The sequence below is a fragment of the Pleurodeles waltl genome, chromosome 11 (assembly GCF_031143425.1).
Source record: "Pleurodeles waltl isolate 20211129_DDA chromosome 11, aPleWal1.hap1.20221129, whole genome shotgun sequence".
NCBI lineage: Eukaryota > Metazoa > Chordata > Amphibia > Caudata > Salamandridae > Pleurodeles > Pleurodeles waltl.
Window position 1 is genome coordinate 331,336,118 of NC_090450.1, and position 18,065 is coordinate 331,354,182.

General features: G+C 41.1%; 1 protein-coding gene across 2 annotated transcripts in view; it reads right to left on the reverse strand.

Annotated features, from left to right (window-relative positions):
* Positions 1-18,065, reverse strand: part of LOC138265683 (alpha-1,4-N-acetylglucosaminyltransferase-like) — a 410,672-nt gene that overhangs the window by 362,987 nt on the left and 29,620 nt on the right. Inside the window, exon 1 of one of the 2 annotated variants that reach the window (XM_069213613.1) lies at positions 3,092-3,125. The exons of the other annotated variant lie outside the window; for it this stretch is intronic. The gene's annotated coding sequence lies outside the window, so the exon portion shown is untranslated. Of the gene's footprint in view, positions 1-3,091; positions 3,126-18,065 lie in introns of those variants that run through there. 2 annotated transcript variants of the gene reach the window in all.

Below are 18,065 nucleotides of genomic sequence, written 5' to 3' on the forward strand. Positions count from 1 at the left end.
GGAGAACCAGAATGCCTGTCCTTGACCTCTCCCGTGCCTTTGATTCTTTACATCTCTACCCAGAATTGGACCAATCTACCTAAATAAATAACTTTACATATGTATTCTAGCTAGTCCTCTACCATGGAGGCTGGCACCTCTGTGCCATAATACTCTCTATTTGCCAACTGTTTTTGAGAGTTTGTCAATAACAGGCTGGTGCATTCCTGCATGGAAATGGCTCAAAATGGTGCCTAAACCAGAACTGCTCAATGTGGCATGATAATAATAACTACTGGATTTGTATTTAGTGTAGCACAGGTGTGTGGCAGTGCATTTACAGGCAGAAATAGTGCTAACCCATTGCACACAATTAACACAGAAAGAAAGAATGTTATTTTGGGAATTGAATCTGTGCCTTAGCAGTCACACACTCCAACGTAATGTGGTACAACCCACTAAACAGTCTCTAATTTGTGAAATAATAAATGCAGTGGCCCAAAATCTTGCTCAGAAGCCTGCACCCAGCAATTTCAAATGCTGTGAGAGCTGAATACTAAGAGTCCCTAGATGTGATTCTATTCTGCGCCACTTTCATCCACCAATGCACACTCCCTGTGCTTTTCCTCACTCTTGCAGTTTATTTTTCATCATTGCTTTTTCCTTAGTCACAATTTTGCCATCGTACTCTTTCTCCTGTTTTACTTTTAGGTTTTTCTCTCTCTTGTTCTGTAACAAAGTGTGATGAATACAAATATGTGTGGGGCCCTGCAAATGTGTACCATGGGCCCCTCTTTGAACTTCTGGCTCAAATTAAGCACTGCTACTAAACCTAATATTTTGATATTGTACATAAGGATAGTTTTACCCATGAATATTTTACAACATCTTATTGGGTAAATTAAAAATGTACCTTCAGGCAACTATGGGTCAGGAGCGTTTTTCTGGACCTGCAATGAGTTGAAGCCTAGGAACAGTGTCAACTCCACAAAGAAATGTTTGTTATACATTCAGGTTTGCCAAGTATATTTAAACTGCACAATTGGTCACTTCTTCCTCCCACAATGGCTGTGAGGTTAGCTCCGAACCCATTTCTGTAAATGCTTGCCCTGCCTCATTTCTGGGAGCAGGGCTGGCTTTAGGGTGGTCCGACCTGTGCAGCCAAACCTGCCACTGACTTTGGGGGGGGGTGGGGGGTGGGGGGGGGGGTCTGTGTTAAAAAATAACTTTTGGTTTAAAAGCACATGAACTTCCTTGTGCATCCAGAAGTTTTCAGGCAACAATAAAAATTTAAATATCCTACTGGAGAGAGATCTGAATTGTGTCTACTTGCAGTTTAGAATCACCTTAAAGTAGTGGGGAGGATTAATGCGCCTGCTGCAAAGAATTTGTAACATGCAGATTACAGAACTGAGTGTGTGAACTATGAGCAGCACTATAAAAAATTGAAATGTATGTCAGAGAGAGTCTATAGAGAGATGAGGTGCACTGTTGGAGAGTGGTAGTGAGGAACTCCATGAGGAAGGAAGTCATGGGGGAGGGGGCTCTAAAATAGACTGTCGCTCCGGGCGCCACCAGCATCAGAGCCGGCCCAGGCTGGGAGTGTTAGACTCGCCCCAGATTTTCAGGTCTATTTGCACCCCTGGTAACACCACAATAACGTCCCTAAAGCTACGCCCCTGTGCATGTGTGAAGTCACCTAGCTGCAAAGCATTTACATTAAGTAACTTGTGGAGATACAGCACATGCTGAAAGAATTTTATTTGATCACCAGTAAGGCATGCTTTTAGAATTCTGTCACAGAAGGAGTCACTCGCACAATCATTCTCCTGCTAAAACACAGTCCTAGCGAAGAGAATGCTACGAACATAGGCCACTGTATTTGGAATAAGCAATTTATATTCATATAATTTAATATTTGATAATTCTTTGCTTTTTCTCCTACAATCATTATTCTGCTGAAGTATTCAATAACCACTGAAATTAGGATGATGCATTTTATTGATCAAGTCAGCTTTACAACAATTTGACAATAAATTATGAAACAGGAATAATGAACCGCATTGAGAAATGTACTATTTGTAGATGGAAACGATAAGTGGCATGACATAGGATAAAACACAGAAAAAAGAGTTGGGAAAGAAGATAAAACTGGAGAAATATAAAGGGGTTAAAGTCAAACTACTGGAAAATATTAGATGATTACTACAGAAAGAAGGTCAGAGGAGGGATAAAAAGAGTTGAACGGTAGCTGTAGGAAGATCCTAGTACAGTAAAACGGCAAAGCCATGTGTGAAATGGCACAGGGAAAAAATGCAGGGATGTCTCAGGAAAATGATCATATGAGGAATATAAGAGGAGGGACATGGAAAGTGATCACAGGTTACAGGTATTTGACTTAATGGTAGAAACTCAGAGATAGAGTGGGTGACGATAAAACAAAACAGGACTAGGAAATAGAGCAGATCAGATGCATAAAGGAGGCTAGAGGAGAGGTATAGGTTAGAGATTATATTGACAACAGAGGAAATGAGATCAATGCGGTGATGTGGGAAGAGATGAAATAGGAGACTCGGGAACCTAGCTATCAGTGGTGCAGCAGGTACAGTTGCACTGGGTACAGGGGTGCGAATGGCCATCTGGACCCAAATAATGTCTGTGTTTTACTACTAAATTAAGGGTGGGGGCATTTCCCTTGCATACATGAGGGGCCATGGCATCCTTGCTGTTCCATTAGGAAGATCCATGGATGAAAACTGAGGTGTAACATGGTGAAAACTCGCCCACTTACCACAGGCAAGAGTTGACCGATAATGAAAAAATGAGAAGTGAGGCACAGAAGTGTGACAATGAAAGAAAGGGACAAGGTCAGAAATCATTTTAGGAGTGCCATTGCGGGAGATCAGAATTACAATAAATTAGACACGGAAGGGAATTGAGAACACAGACTAAAAATGAAAGATCAGAAGAGTGACATAAAATGGGCTTGCTTTAAGAAAACATTTCTCTAATGTGACATCTCCCACCAAGCTTTTCTAGAGGAGACTACCTAAATGTATGCATTTCCCCTTTAGCATAGTTCTGATACTGGTATGAATGTCGCCTTACCTACTTTGTCAACAAATCTAGTTCCTTGCGTCTCCAATAAACCAAGGTTTCCATCTGAACCTAACACTTTCTAACCTGGACAAAGTACAAGTCAAGAGTAAATAAAGCTGTGGTGTGTATTGTGCAGCTGTCGCCTGTAGTGAGCAGGATGAGGTGTGCCACGCAGACACCAATGCCTCTGTACTATAGAGAGCCTTCATAAGGTATAATATTCACTATACTTCCTGATTGATATTCAGATAAATGTACTTAACCAAATCACAGGCATCATTTTTCTTGGTGAGGCTGACAGAAGGGCTCTATGCTAAACTCATTGATCACAGCCGAACATGCACCGAAGGTCAGGCCCTCTCTAGCCAGCTACCATTGTTGCAGCTCAATTGTATTTTTATGTATTTATTCTTTTTTCTTATTCAGTAGATGTAATAACGCACACTTTAAGCATGACAGACTGGCAGTTATCGAGCAAAAGCAAGACATTCTCAGGCCCCAGACTGCCAGAGGCAGTTATAGACCCAGATTATGTAACATCCTAGTGTTATTTTAATTAAAGTGTCTTAACATGGTAACACCAGATATGCATGTTATTCCAAATTCCGTGGGATTTTTTTTTTACAATTCCACTCATTTTAAGCGGAAATACCAGCCAGTATGCTTAAATCCAGCCTGGTATCTCCCCGAGGAGATAAATAGGGACTACCGATGAGGGCCTAAATGTAGACTAAAGCAGTACTATTGCGTGTTTTCTCCATTCAGAGGTATAAAACTCATAATGTGAGAATTTTCCTCTCAGAAATTTCTCCAAGTTTTACGTACCTGATAACATTCGTGCCTAGTATTACTGCACTTGTTGTAATCCCGATTCAGGTAGCAACTTTCATTGGTATCCGAATGAGGGTTCCCTTAGGATGTCGAGTGAGTCCCAGTATTGTGTAACTTGCTATTTAGTGCAGCGGTGTTTGCAAAAAAGACAATCATGTTTATGTGCAAATTGTTCTTTTAGTGTGAGGTGTGAGCAGTATTTTCATTTTACGGGTATATCTCCTTCCATGGTATTGTGTGTAGCACATTGTGGCAAGTGCCCCAAGTATGTGTCATTTGGAGGTGTGCATGGCATGAGGCCGATAATTACACGGGGGCCCAACCTTTAAAGAGTTTTTGTGAATCACCTTGTGTTTTCGCTGCTGAAGCACAGTGGCAGGTGTTCAGGTTGTATGTCCACTGACTGTGAGGCAGCATTTTCCTCGATCTGTTGTACCCAACCTTAGCAGTAGAGGCAAGCCCTCTTCAACCTCAGATAGTTTGTCTCTGGTGCTGTTGGCGGATGAGATGACATCTGGCTGTCACGCATGGGACGCACAGAAGTGTTGTGTAAGGCAGTAGCATTGTCACTTGCGTGTTGCTTCTCGTTTACGTGCTCTGTGACCTTAAAATGAGAAGACAGCAGTGTTGAGAGGATGGCATATCGACTGTGAGAGACTGAATACTGGTGAGTGCCTGTCCCTATATCCCATGTGATAGGTTTTTCAGTATAGAGACATTTGCAATATGTATGTGGGATACTTGGCAACATCAAGATACTAGCAGTATGTCACCAGTATTCTTCTGAGGCAACTAATAGTGGTGCAAGGTCTCTCTAATATATTATATAGCTGCAGAGATAAAAGTATATGTATGTCTGTATATGATATTTCAGATTTTTTGACAAAATATTGTGGAAAAAATATTAAGTTGGCAAAATATTGGTCAAGAGTATTGAGGACAAAAATATTGTGAAGGTAAGGTTTTATGAGTAAGCAAAGTTTTGCTACAATTAACTCCACATATATGTACTTTGACGATATATATATCTTCAAGGTGCATGGATGTGGAGTAAGGAATAGTAAATCTGTTCTTGAATATTTCCACTTACCTTCTCAATATTTAGATTCTTGATATTTTTGACATGATATTCTGTTCGCACTATATTTGTTTGACCGATATTCTGTTAGCCATCTGGTATTTCTGTTGCACGAACATAGCCACAAGGCAGTAGAGCACTCTGCACAGGGTCAAAGACAAGTGCTGACGCAGATATGTTAATTTGAAGTATTAATGTGTGTTATGCATTTTGATTAACAAGAAAATTATAGTAAAAGTTAAATGTAGAAAAATTAATGTGCACGTTCGAAAATGTGCCCACGAAGAGTGGCTGTCATCATTCATGAATTATACTAAAATGACTAAAAAATGTGTGAAATATTGAAAACGTATAATAATAATGTAGTAATTTGTCATATTAAGTTGTATAACATATGTTTTGAATTATATTGTAGAGCTAACTTAGCCGAAGTTGTGGCCTTGTTTTGCCAGGCCTCATGCAGAAGCTGAATTTCTACCACCGTAGAGAAGCTAATGTATTGAACTGTCCCTGAACTTCTCAAGTTAATGAAGCCTCCTTAGCTGGAATTTTCTGCAATTTACCGACGGACAGGAAATGAGTGAATCAAATCGCAACATATAGTGTGTAGAGCAGACAAGATGTACTTTCCCAGGACTCGAACAATAGAGACACTGACTGAAGAAGTAGATACAACATTTTCGATACCTGATGAGTCGGATGATGATGACATTGTACGGTGAACCAATCAACACCTTGGGAACATCGTAATCTTCGAACTTATAGATTTGTAAAATAAGCATTATTGGTTAGGGTAATAACTGGTGATTGACTGACCAATTAGGAATTAGGGGGATGGACTGGGTAACCTTAATAAAAAGTCATGACAAACATGCAAAATCTTCAGATGTGAGGGGAGAACTGATGCAGATATTAGATGTCGGAAAACGTGATTCAAGATTCTGTCACTGGGCTCATGCTCTTGAGAGCCTGATGCAATGCTGATCGATTGATGACCTGAAGACGAAGACTGACTTTGTTGCTGATCCATTCTGTGGATAGGTAGCTATGACAATGTGATTGTTAACTTTTGTGCCTTTCTTTCCAGGTACCAACTGCGTAGCTTAAATAGCTTTTCTATTAGCTAGATGTTTTCTAAATTCGTGTCCTAAATTGTTTTCGCATGAAGTCCCACGTGCTAATGCTAATCTGAGTGAGGTAAGGTTCCTTTGGGTGACAGTGACAAATGATTGACAAACTGATCGCTGAACTCTGCTACTAATGCTGTTATATTCATCTTTGTTGGCTTATGCTGAAGAATTCGAGCATATGTTTTCTCAAGTTCTGATTAGATTATGTTATTGGTGGTCATTAATGAATTAATTTTAAGTGAATTGAATAAAGTCTGAATTAACCTTATGACTTAGAAGTGTAACAAATAGGGAAATAAAATTGCTAAAACATATATTGAGTTGTGGTTATTCATGAAATGTTGATTTAATTGATTAATGATTAATAATTCTTTTACTGGTTATTGATTGGGTAAACTCAATATTGATAACATTGGTCGCTACATGGCTAGGATAGTCCATGCAATCCAAAAGGTTCATCGGCCTATATGCGTCCCCTTGTAAGTTTACTTACTAAGGACCAGGCGAGCTAGCGCAAGAATAAAGTCAACAAGTGATAGGAGAGGTACCTGGGTTGTGAATGATTTACCAACTGTGATGTAGTGTTCTTTGAAGAAGTGAGAGTACTGTTGGGCAGTCCTGATGGATACAGGGTTGTTGTCTCAGATCTGAGTGCAAAGGTGGAAAAGGCATGCCTCATTGTTATTTCTTTTCTTACCCTTTTTAGTGTTCAGTCTAATCGTATCTTGGCTGTGAGTGTGCCAAGAGCCACCAGAGATAGTAAGCTTGTCTGCCAAATATGCAAGAAGATTGATTGTGATGGCTTTGTTGATCTGAACAGCATATACATTTGCCTATTTCTTGCACCCATACAATCTCCTACCCAGTCCATAACTTTAGTTGGGAGTGACACCACCATCACTTAGCCACCCTACACTTTGCCACAAGCAAAGCTATTGTGACACACCTCCTACTGATATTGGCAATATTTGCTACAACCCCAGTAAGGCAACAATCTAAAAGTAAGGAATGTCCATTTCTCCAATTGTCTTCCAGGTGTGAAAGAGCTGTAGTCAAAAAATCAATTGTTTTGCATGATTAGGCAAGGTATAGAACTGCAAGGTGTGGTAGAGGAACATTGTGGACATGATATCATCTGACATAAATATTGTATCCTAAATATTCTTTACAGAAATACCACCCAATTGAATTACCATTGAAACAATCTACTAATAATTGGATGATATTTTTGAAAACAACATTTAAGGCATGATATTTAAGTCAAACAATATATGTAAAGGATGTATGTGTTTGTGACTACTTTTTATAGACATTTCCCAAACGTATCTACAATGATATCCCAAAATACCATCAGTGGAAGCAGATCCGAGCTCCATCTCCCAAAACACCCTTGTCTCTGAGTCCTTCAGAAACAGCTTATTAGGGCTACAGTGTACAGGAAGCAAGCCTATAGTTTTGGCTCATTAGTCATGATTGCTTTAATAGGCACTTCACGCTTGTGCTGTGGGCTAGAGGAAGTTGGATAAAGTGCTTTCAATGTATGAGGCAGTGAGAAGCACAATCCCATCACTGATGGTGAGTCACCTCTCCTATGGGTCGAAGCAACAATGGATATTTACCTTCTGAAACGAGATCACTCACCACCAGGTCTTCATGCCCTGAATGATTGTCTTAGATCGTTTCTCTAGAGTCAAAGGTATATTAGGATTATTCAGGAGTGGTATAAGAGACAACATAATTAAAGTAAATCACCTGTCCTAGCTTGAGCATGCCAAGGCCCATGTGTAGGCTTCACAGCACAAATATTTCTTTGGGTTCCTGTAGTTGATATGGTTTTTTAGTGAACAAACTTGGAGAAGCCTATGCTTAGAATTGGAGCTAAAACCAGAAACTAGGGTGTTGTGCTTACGAGGCTATATATTACAAGAGACAAATGGGTCTGAAAGTTTCCCTGTTTCCGGCAATCTGCAGTCATTTGTGAAATAAAGAGTGCCAGTGCCTGAAGCACGGCTTAGAAGCCCACGGCTGATGCAAATAAACGCTCTGCTCCCACATGGCCAGATACCACTGAGTCCTCCCGCCAACCCCTCTCCCCCACCAATTCCCCTCCATGCAGTCCACAATTACTTTGGAGAAGTAAAACTCAGCTCTTTGGGTTAGGGGATGGTAAACCTCCAGCCATATTTTATTTACAACAGAAACACAACTCTACATTTAAAGCAACCAGAATTCTTTACGCCCTAACACCCACGTTATTTACATATTGATTTACAAAGTTCTTTTGTATGCCGAACCTCAACAGAGTATGCAGATACATCTGAGTTCTTAGCATTAGCTAAAGTCCATTCCGCTTAACAATTTCAGTGACTACGGATGAGATCATGACTGATTCCTATGGAGGCACCCCAGTCATTGCACCACCCACGTCTAGGTGGCCCTGGGGCAGGCTCTCCATATGGGGCAACCTACCACCCTTTTAAGATCATGTTCCTAAATGCAATGTTTGTGCAGGGGATCCATGTGTCTGCAGGATACCTACCTCGGGCAGCCCTTCAGCCCTCAGACTCCACTCCCCTTCCCCCAAAGGCCAGTGCTAGCCTCAAGGCTCATCTGTGTGTGTGTGACCAGGGAGCACTAGCTGTACTTACTGGGCCACGCTGATGCTCTCTCCCAGTCACTGGGATCCTAATTTGGAGGTCGGGGCGCAACCCCTCAACCAGGAGCTCCCAGCCTGACAGAAGTGGCCATGTGCAGGGCCCCATAGAAAATGGAAGAGCCCTGTGCAATACAAATGCTGATAGCCTTGAATCCTCCTCAAGCCTCCTTAATCCACTGTAGACACTCCCTTCTCTTTTATATCACAGTTGCTGGTTCTTGCTTTCTCCTTTTGAGACGATTTTGATATCTTTCTCTTCTCCGGTCTTTCAGAGCTCTGTGTTTTTCCCACTTGGTTAACATATAATGCGGAAAAATAAGTGCACTTGACTCTGACCTGCTTACTAGCCCTGAGACACATAGCAAACCTGACCTCAGTTTATTAAAAAAAGAGTTGGATAGAGGAATTGAGATTAGCAAATATAAATAAAAAAAACTCTTAGCATTTTCCTAATAGCAGTCTGCACAGATTCACAATGGCAGCTTCATTCATCTGTCTACATTTCCAGTTTTTTAAATTGATCAATGTAGCTTACCCTCACATGGTTCCCACGGCTTTGTTTAACTGGATACCTTGGTAGTTAATAGTACCGCAATACCTTTTAAAGGGTAGCCAAATTGGAATATGCATAATATTGGAGTAAGTGGGGAAATTTCAAATGTATCCCAATTAATGTACTAGCCTTAGGTAACAAAACGTTGCAAGGGGCATATTTATGATGCTCTTAGCGCCACCTTGCACCACTTTTGAGTCATTTTTTAATGCAAGCATGGTGTTAATGTGGCATTTCCCACTTGCCATATTTACAAAGTGGCGTAATGCAAGCATTGCACCACTTTGTAAACCCTTGCGCCACATTATGCCTGTGCCATGCATAATTTGTGCAAGGGGGGTGTTCCCACGTAGGGAGGCCCAGAAAAATGGCACAATGAAATTTACTAGATCTCACAACGCCATTTTTAGCATTATTATAAACACCTGCCTAGGGCAGGTGTTAAGATGATGCTTCCATTGAAAAAAATGTGCCTTCCTGTACTTTGCTGCATTAGCGCCATAATTTATGGTGCTTATCCAGCAACGTGCCACAGTTGTGCCATAAACTATGATGCTAATGTGGACACAACCACCATGGTATACTGTACTGTAAATACGTCTCACAAATGATGTCATTAGGGGGACTCAATGGAGCGCTAGAAAAGTGGTGCATCATGAATGAAGCGCCACTTTTCCAGAAATATGCTCCTAACTGCTTGTATGACTGAAAGACAAAATGGGCTTTACTGCTAAGCCAATGATAATAAGCAGTCGCAAAGGCTATAGGTCTGGCTTTTTTTACCGGTGACACACACTATGTCATTCATTTATTTCTACAATACTCTTTCATTTACATACACAAAGCAACATTAAACGCACAATGCTTTTGTACACACACACACACAAACAATTGAGAGCATTATAGTGGCGGTAGAAGTGGTAAGGATGATAGTCGTGCTGGTGGTGATACAAGTAGGGATAGTAGTTGTGCTAGCTCTGAATTTTACTAACGAACATTCATGTATTCTGAGTGTTGATTTTTCATTGCAAATGAGTTAATGTAGAGAAGTAATACACGCATTTGAAGTTGTGCTACTTAAGGGATCGCCAATGTTCACGAAGTGTACTTATTAACAGCTTATTCTTGAAAAGTGTTGAGCTCATGTTTGGATTAATGTAGTAGTATGCTATTTTAAAGGTTATGTATTATGTATTTGCTTTATTAATCATAGGCCTTAATTTAGCGAGGTCTTGGGCCTAGTTGTACGGCCTCACGTCAAGCTGCAATTCTTAGGCAAATTAAAATGGCTACTTAGAGAATTAAATTGTGATTTTCCACTGCGTTGACCAAATGCCAGTAGCTGAAATTCTTTCTCCAGAGAACTGTTTGCTAAGATTTGTTGTACCAGTTAGGGATACAATGTATAACTAAGTGTGTGTAAAGGCGACCTTCCCAGGAGCAGCCAATGGACGCACTTACTGGAGTTTAAGCTGATACAATATTGATACCTGACAAGCCCAACGATGGGAACAGGAGAAGAGGGGTCAATCATCGACATGTGAACCATGTAGTAGTACATTCTTTGATTTCGGGTTCTAATGTCATGGACTAAACGTAAAGTACAATTCTTTGACCAATGTCAATGTGGGAAGTAGTTTGGGAAATCTAACTTAGCCAGAGTGCACCAGGAGGAGATGTGCCATTCTCCCCATTCTTCTTAAGTGTTTAGTTATTATTCTTTTCCGAACTGTATGAAGAGACTTTGCTTTTCCTGAACTTTAATGCTGAATTCTGATGCCTTGCTGACTGAACTGATAACCAATTGTCGAAGATTGTCACAGCTTGCTGAACCATACTGAGGCAAAGTATAACATGATGTTACTGATTATTATGTCTATTTGCTTTTGTCCGTAGGTACCAACCACTCCTTTTGATAGAGCCATAGCTAGATATTTTTCTAAATTTAGGTTGACAAAATTTCTTCTTCATGAAGTCCAAACATGCTATTCTAATCTGAAGGTTAGTTAGGGTGCTCACTGATGATGCTTGCTGCTTTGCTGAATCTAATGGTATGTCATTTTGTTTGATCAGTTATTCTTGCTATTTATTTGTACTGCAATCTTAGAATGTGTAGTAGTCCAAGCTTTGATTAAATTGTGATTCTTTAGGCGATTTGGGCAGCCAGTATTGTTTCTGCATGCTTAGCATTTGATTTTGAGACTAAGTTACGTGATATTAGCATTGTTTACATGCGGCTGGCTCCTAAAGGACTGGCTGGAATATAGGGCCAGATGTAGCAATTTCCGATTTTGCGAATCGGAAATTGCAAGTAGGTCCGACTCGCAATTTCCGATTCGCAAAAATCGGATGCAGTACGGTGTCTCAGACACCGACTGCGAGTCGCTATGGGGTCGCAAAGACCCACCTCATTAATATTAATGAGGTGGGTTGCATTTTGCGACCCAATATCGAGTCCCTGCACTCACAGGGATGGTGGCCTGCTGAAGTCAGCAGACCTCCATGTCTGTGACTGCTTTTTAAATAAAGCAGTTTTTTAATTTTATTTTGCAGCCCGTTTTCCTTAAAGGAAAACGAGTTGCAAAATAAAAAAAAATAACGAAACCTTTTGGTTTTGGTTTTTCAGAGTACGCAGTGGTCCATTGGACCACTGCCTGCTCTGAAAGATCCTTATTGTCAACATTCACAAAGGGGAAGGGGTCCCATGGGGACCCCTTCCCTTTTGCGAATGAGTTACCACCAGTGTGACACTGGTGGTAACTGCGAATTGCTTTGCGACCGCATTCGCTCAGTCACAAAGCAATTTAGCATAACGATGCGAGTCGCAAATAGGAAGGGAACACCCCTTCCTATTTGCGAGTCAAATTCACAATTTTCGAGTTGGTACCAACTCGCGAATTGTGAATGTGCATTGCAAAAGGCATTTTGCATGGTGCAAACTGCGATTTTCGTAGTTTGCACCATGCAAAATGCTTTCTACATCTGGCCCATAATAGTGCTGCAATTCGGTGCTTTGAGAGCAATGAGCAAGTTCGCATTCTAACTGTACCATGGGGTGCGGCTGCCAGAGTTACCAGCTCTGGCTTCATTTCCAGCCCAATCTCAGTCACCTGTACCAGAGTTTTGATGTGGATGTGCTTAGTACACAACAGACACCGGCAACTGCAACAAGTAGGATCTTTTTTGTAAAACAAGAGCCATACAAAGAGAAGAAAGATCATTTTAGGTAATAAAAAACACCCATAGTGTCACCAGCCCCAATCCTGGTTTAAAATGTACTTTAGTACCACTTTCTGCAACGATTATTTATTCAAATAAATGGCCCTGTCTGCACTTGAACAATAAACATTGTAAATAACAGCTGGGTGTCTTGACCCCTTGGATGCGGGCGTCTGCCACTGGCCGACGCCCGCACTACCTCCCTGGTGCGGGTCACGACCAGTGGCCGACACCAGGGAGGGGGTTAATAAATCCTCGGGTGCGTGGACAACAAACGGCCTTCCCACGTTCGGGAAGGCCTCGTAAGAAAGGGGAGACTCGCTGTGCTGCGATCCGGGGCCAGGAAACACCACTAGACACCAGGGATTTCACTTGGGGGGTGTCGGCCCCCTCGGAAAACGGGCCGCCCCCCCGGGGGCATATTTTTTTTAAAAAAAGGTAGGGGCCCCCACAGGGGCTAAATTTTATTTACAATAAATAAATAAATAAATGCATAAATGGACAGGGGGTCGTCCGTGGGCAGGGCGACCCCCTGTGTGGGCAATATTTTTTTTAGTTGTTGTAGGGTTTTCCTGGAGGCCATTTTGGCCCCCAAGGAAACCATACAAAAACTAAATATATATATATATATATATATATATATATATATATAGATCTATATATATAGATATATCTATGTAGATATATCTATCTACATGGATATATCTATAGATCGATCTATAGATATATATAGATATATGTATATATATATATAGATCTATCTATAGATATATCTATGTAGATAAATATATATATATATATATATATATATATATATATATATATATATATATATATATATATCACTTTTGGCAATACGTGTGTGGTTTCCCTGGGGGCTGCGATCGGCCCCCAGAAAAACCAGACCCACATATGAAAGTGATATATATATATATATATTTATATATATATATATATATATATATATGTATATATATATATATATATATATTTATTTGCCACCAGTTGTCTTGCAGTTGCAGCTTGCGTCTTCAAAGCAATGCACATACTTCAACTGACGCTTTTCAACTGTAGCTTTTAGGCAGCAATAAAAAAGTCAAGTAAGTATTGTGATTATGTTTCTGCTACAAAAGGGTCAGACTTGTCTAGTGGCAGTTTTAGTGCCATAAAGAAGCGCAGAAGGTTTATATGCCTACTGCAAAGAGCAAATCTGTATTTTATGTAAATAGCTGAGTACATTAGTAAAGTCAGCCATTACCTGCGCTATAATACAAATTAAATGTATGTGCAAGGTGGAGGGCGGCTATGGAGAGATGAGGGCACTTTTGCTGGGTGGCAATGAGGGAATCCGAGGAGGAGGGAGTGGGAGTGGGAGCACCAATAATGATTGTTTTACTGGACGCAGGAGGTGCTAAAGACTGTGACGAATGGTATGTGACAAGGTGTTTTTTGAGTGTCTTGAAAGAACGTGCTGATTGAGGGAAGAAGCGAAGGTAAGGTGGCCTCTACTGTTGCACGTATCTCACACACACCATCGATTTTGTGACTGTCTACGGAGGCTGGTGTTTTAGAGCAACAGTTTGGCCAATAGCAGAGATAGCATCTTGATGGATGACTGCTGCCGTCACTCGGGTTTTAGAGGACAGCTCTGACATAGGATCAGAGACTGAGACATCAGATACTGAGACAGCATCTGAGGGATAGGACAATGGCGCAGACTCTGGGAGTGATTTTCAGTCGAAGGAGTCCCATTCAATAACTCCTCTTCCAGTAAATTATGACGGAGGTGATGAGGACAGTCCTGCTGTCCCTTCGCAAGCACAGTCTGTGCAACTGGGTAATAGTGGGTTAGCCCAACCCAGAGAGCAGGTGAATGCGGCAGCAAGCAGAGAGAGAGAGTGCTCTCTTGGGAGCTCCCCAATTTAGTTCAGCCCCAAATTCCACCGCCCAAATCGTATTGTGGAGACATCAAAATTATCTATCGCAAAACAAACTAGTTTTGTAAGACAGGAAATTGCGTTTTTGGTCCTGGGTTCGGCAGCCATATAGAGAAACACGCCAAACCCAAACATTTCTGGAAACTAGACATTCAGGGTAGTCCACAGAGGTGTGACTTGTGTGGATTCCCCAAAGTTTTCTTACCCAGCATACCCTGCAAAGCTGAAATGTTGAATAAAAACTATATTTTTCTCGCATTTCTGTCACACAAACTACAGGAATATGCTGGGATCCACAAAATTCCTACCACCCAGTGATTCCTCACTTGTCCTGATAAAAACACTACCCCACTTGAGTGCCTACACCTAGTGCCTGCGTCAGGAATGGATCACCCCAGGGTCAACAGCTGCCTCATGTAAGGACCAACATTGACCGTTGTGTGATCTATTCCTGTCGCGGGCACCAGGCCTACCCACTCAAGTGAGGTACCATTTTTATCGGGAGACTTGGGGGAACTCTGGGTGGAAGGAAATTTGTGGCTCCTCTCAGATTCCAGAACTTTCTGTCACCGAAATGTGAGGAAAATGTGTTTTTTTAAACAAATTTTGAGGTTTGCAAAGGATTCTGGGTAACAGAACCTGGTCAGAGCCCCACAAGTCACCCCATTTTGGATTCCCCTAGGTCTCCAGTTTTTAAAAATGTGCTAGTTTGCTAGGTTTCCCCAGGTGCCGGCTGAGCTAGAGGCCAAAATCCACAGGTAGGCACTTTGTAAAAAACACCTGTTTTCTATGAAAAAATGTGATGTGTCCACATTGTGTTTTGGGGCATTTCCTGTCGCGGGCGCTTGGCCTACCCACACAAGTGAGGTATCTATTTTATCGGGAGACTTGGGGGAACGCTGGGTGGAAGGAAATTTGTGACTGCTCTCCGATTCCAGAACTTTCTGTCACCGAAATGTGAGGAAAATGTGTTTTTTAGCCAAATATTGAGGTTTGCAAATGATTCTGGGTAACAGAACCTGGTCAGAGCACCACAAGTCACCCCATAATGGATTCCCCTAGGTCTCTAGTTTTCAAAAATGCACTGGTTTGCTAGGTTTCCCCAGATGCCAGCTGAGCTAGAGGCCAAAATCTACAGGTAGGCACTTTGCAAAAAACATGTCAGATTTCAATGTAAAAATGTGATGTGTCCATGTTGCATTTCCTGTCGCGAGCATTAGGCCTACCCACACAAGTGAGGTACTATTTTTATCGGGAGACTTGGGGGAACACAGAATAGCAAAACAAGTGTTATTGCCCCTTGTCTTTCTCTACATTTTTTCCTTCCAAATGTAAGACAGTGTGTAAAAAGACGTCTTTTTGAGAAATGGCCTGTAATTCACATGCTAGTATGGGCACCCCGGAATTCAAAGATGTGCAAATAACTACTGCTTCTCAACACCTTATCTTATGCTCATTTTGGAAATACAAAGGTTTGCTTGATACCTATTTTTCACTCTTTATATTTCAGCAAATTAAATGCTGTATACCAGGTGTAGAATGAAAACCCATTGCAAGGTGCAGCTCATTTATTGGCTCTGGGTACCTAGGGATCTTGATGAACCTACAAGCCCTATATATCCTCGCAACCGGAAGAGTCCAGCACACGTAACTGTATATTGCTTTAAAAAATCTGACATTGCAGGAAAAAGTTACAGAATAAAACATGGAGAAAAATTGCCGTTTTTTTCAGCTCACTTTCAATATTTTTTTATTTCAGCTGTTATTTTCTGTAGGAAAACCTTGTAGGATCTACACAAATGACCCCTTGCTGAATTCAGAATTTTGTCTACTTTTCAGAAATGTTTAGCTTTCCGGGATCCAGCATTGGTTTCACACCCATTCCTGTCACTAACTGGAAGGAGGCTGAAAGCACCAAAAATAGTAAAAATGGGGTATGTCCCAGTAAAATTCCAAAATTGTGTTGAAAAATGAGGTTTTCTGATTTAAGTCTGCCCGTTTCTGAAAGGTGGGAAGATGGTGATTTTAGCACCAGAAACCCTTTGTTGATGCCATTTTCAGGGAAAAAACCACAAGCCTTCTTTGGCAGCCCTTTTTTCCCATTTTTTTTAAAAAAACGAAATTTTCACTGTATTTTGGCTAATTTCTTGGTCTCCTCCAGGGGAAACCACAAACTCTGGGTACCATTAGAATCCCTAGGATGTTGGAAAAAAGGGCGCAAATTTGGCGTGGATAGCTTATGTGGACAAAAAGTTATGAAGGCCTAAGCGCGAACTACCCCAAATAGCCAAAAAAGGGCTCAGCACGGAGGGGGGGGGGGGGAGGCCCAGCAGCTAAGAGGTTAACACCTTAGGTCACACACACTGCGTCGCAGGGGGTTCTGTTAATATATAGTTGTAGTTATTTGAAAGTCTCATTATTTGACATGCATAAACATTTGGAATAAAGCAAGAGACCATAAACAGCGTGTAGTAATGTTTACTGACACGCCTGTGCACATAAGTAAGACTCTACTGGTAGTAAATAAAAAGTTCATGTCGCCATACAATTTGTTCTTTTGAAAATTGCATCACCAATATATGTAAAGGTTGTTTATGAAAGAAAAGGGCCCAGCTGGGATCGAAACAAAATCCTGTTGATTAATAGGTACCATGCTGGCAGTATATGCCCCAAAGGGCACGAAACAAAAAAAAACGTTGCAAATATTTGTTTAGGTGAAATAAATGTAAGGGTGGTATGTTTCACTGGGTATGCAGGACAAGGGATCTGTTTATCAAAATTGTACATTCAAATAAATATTTTAAGCAAAGATTCGCAGGGAGGTCAGTGGCACCACAAGACAAATAAGAAAAAAACATTCCAGATTGGACTACCAGCCCTGGACTCAAGAGGAATCGTTTTTAGGTGAATGTGCACAAGCAAAATGAGGTCACTCACAGTGAGAAGAGCTTGTGACGAACCTGGGCTGTACCATGCTGTATACTATGGTAGGCGTTTACTATAGTAGGCAGAAGTAAATTTTGAATGACTGTAGAGCTCACAACAGGTGAAGACCAATGGCTAAAGACCCTCTATGTACGTCTATATGCATATATTTTTTTTTTTTTTTTTTTTTTTTTTTTAAAAGGTATTGGCTTACACATGGCCTAAATAGGACAACAGACAAGCATTTCTTGTACTCTGAGAGATGGGTATTATGTTACATAGTTGACCATTGGCATAAACTCTTGTCGAAGAGAGGAGTAAAGCATGTGGATCGTGCTCAAAAAATGAGCTCAGAGAGATTGTTAAAGTCAGACTGTGTGCCCAATAATCTGGTCATCAGAATTTTAGAAGGAAGAGGGAAGTGGTCTGTACACAGTCGAGGATGGTGCATATGTTGTCTGTGACAGAGATGATGGCTGTTTTTGTGCTGTGGTTGTTTCAGAATCCTGACTGTGAGTCATCTTAATGTGTGTAGCACTCTAGGTGATCCAAGTGTCGTCTTTTGGTGGTCTCCTCAATTACTTTAACTTGAAAAGGGAGCAGCGAGATGGGTTGGGAGTTGCTGAGTACTTCAAGATCAGCTGTGAGTTTTGTAAGG